Here is a 2500-nt window from a genome sequence, read left to right as displayed (position 1 = left end):
ACTACCACGTGGCAGCCACATCAGCAAGGTAACACGTGGCACTTGAAAAAATCAATTTAGTATTCTTCTGCCTTTTATTTTTCTACCTTATTCCAGTTAATTAAATTACTTTAATATTTTTAATTCACCAATTTATTTTTATTTTTATTTATATTTCTGTCTAGGCGCAAGACTGGGCGGCCAGCAAGGAGTCGAGACAGGGAGTTAATTTTAAAATTGATTTTTTAAAAAATGATTTATTTATTTATTTCCACCTATGCGGAAGACTGGGCGGCCAACGAGGAGTCGAGACAGCCAGGAGTCGGGACTTGGGCAAGGGAGCGGGACAAGAGGTCGGGACTCGCGGCGGGACAAGGAAGAGGAGGAGGAAGTCCGGGACTCGCGACGGGACTGGGACTCGCGCCGGGACTAGGGAGTCGCGGCGGGACAAGGAAGAGGAGGAGGAAGTCCGGGACTCGCGACGGGACTGGGACTCGCGCCGGGACTAGGGAGTCGCGGCGGGACAAGGAAGAGGAGGAGGAAGTCCGGGACTCGCGACGGGACTGGGACTCGCGCCGGGACTAGGGAGTCGCGGCGGGACAAGGAAGAGGAGGAGGAAGTCCGGGACTCGCGACGGGACTGGGACTCGCGCCGGGACTAGGGAGTCGCGGCGGGACAAGGAAGAGGAGGAGGAAGTCCGGGACTCGCGCCTGGGACTCGCGCCGGGACTAGGGAGTCGCGGCGGGACAAGGAAGAGGAGGAGGAAGTCCGGGACTCGCGACGGGACTGGGACTCGCGCCGGGACTAGGGACTCGCGCACGGGACTAGGGAGTCGCGGCGGGACAAGGAAGAGGAGGAGGAAGTCCGGGACTCGCCACGGGACTAGGGAGTCGCGGCAGGACAAGGAAGAGAAGGAGGAAGTCCGGGACTCGCGACGGGACTGGGACTCGCGGCAGGACAAGGAAGAGAAGGAGGAGGTCCGGGACTCGCGCCGGGACTAGGAAGAGGGGAGGAGGTCCGGGACTCGCGACGGGACTAGGAAGTGGGGAGGAGGTCCGGGACTCGCGCCGGGACTAGGGAAGAGGAGGAGGAGGAGGAAGGCCGGGACTGGGACTCGCGGCGGGAGTAGGTAGTGGGGAGGAGGTCCGGGACTCGCAGCGGGACAAGGAGGAAGTCGGGGAGGAGGGCCGGGACCAGGAGTCGCGGCGGGGATAGCAGGCAGGACAGGGAGGGTGGGTGGTCTTCCACAAAAAAAAGTGTGTCTCGGAACTTCCTTAGTGCAGTAGGACGGGGGCCTGCCGAATCCCACAGAGAGTACTATGTGGGGAAGGGTTCCTCTGAAGCGTCTCGGGAAAAGTCGTGAGGGGGTGACGGTTGCTCGGTGCCTACGGGTCCCGACTGCTCGCTGCCTTCTTTGAGCCCAGTACCGACGTTCGCAGGGGGATACCTGGATACTACTGGGGTTACCTGGATACTTCTGGCGTGTTACCTTGGATCAGTGAGGAGTGGGGGTTAGTTTCCCGGCGACGCGACCCTCTGAGGAGGTCCCGCGGAGGGTCGCCGAGTATTATATGGTGAGCTGGCTGTCAAGGATTGTGAGTCCCGCTGCCAAAATTTTTTTTGGTGCGCGGGCGACTGGAAAAAGAGGGTTGGTCTTGTGCCGATACGCGTAACGTCGCAGCGAGTCCCAAGAGCTAGTAACCATTTTTGGCGGGGGGCGATGGCCTCGGTATTGTCAAGCCATTCTCTCATTCATTTGGGAGGGTGGGGAGAAGTGTTTGCCGAGGCCGTTCAAGCTCCGCCTGGTCGACCACCACTGTGACCGCCACCGCGCTCGATCTCTATTGCAAGCTCAGGTGAAATTCCTGATAAACTTGGAGGGGGTGTGGGACGCGTTCGCAGTGTGGGCCGAGGAGTCATAACATCCCAGGTCGGAATGTGAAAATGGAACTTCGAAACCGGTGAGAGTTCTCTCGTCGGCTAGGGGTTTCACAAAAGTAACATTTCTATAAATTTCTATCCGACCCCTCCATTAATTTGGAGGGGCGATGGGCCCCGGATTGGACATACTTCTTGCTGATTTGTCTTTTGAGGAAAATCCTTCGCGGTGATGGTTACTTTTTCATTTTTTAATGTGTGTATCGGCCTCGTCGGTTTCTCTCTTTCCTGGTCACATTCCCGAAAAAGGCCGCAGCACCTATGATTCTCTTCCGGGGGTCTAACTCTCCCTCTCTCTCTATCCTTCTCTTTGTCTGGCTCTCTCTGGCTTCACTTTTTGTGGTGTGTGCCTCTGGGGGTCTGGTTGGAATTTGCCGTTGGCTTTTTGCCCTCTCTTTTTGCCTTTTATCCATCGCAAAGAAGGGTGTGTGTGTTCTCACCTGGGGTTGGAATGAAGGACGGGGAACCTCCTCGTCTTGTGAAGTGGGACCATCTTTTAGGATGATGGCTTTTTGCTGCCTGGTGTGTGCTTGGGTGGGGTTTGGTGGTGGCAGTCTACCTCTCCCTTTCTCCGGTAAGACCA

The sequence above is a fragment of the Physcomitrium patens genome, chromosome 20 (genome assembly GCF_059467195.1).
Source record: "Physcomitrium patens ecotype Gransden chromosome 20, ASM5946719v1, whole genome shotgun sequence".
NCBI lineage: Eukaryota > Viridiplantae > Streptophyta > Bryopsida > Funariales > Funariaceae > Physcomitrium > Physcomitrium patens.
This window is presented reverse-complemented; position numbering follows the sequence as displayed.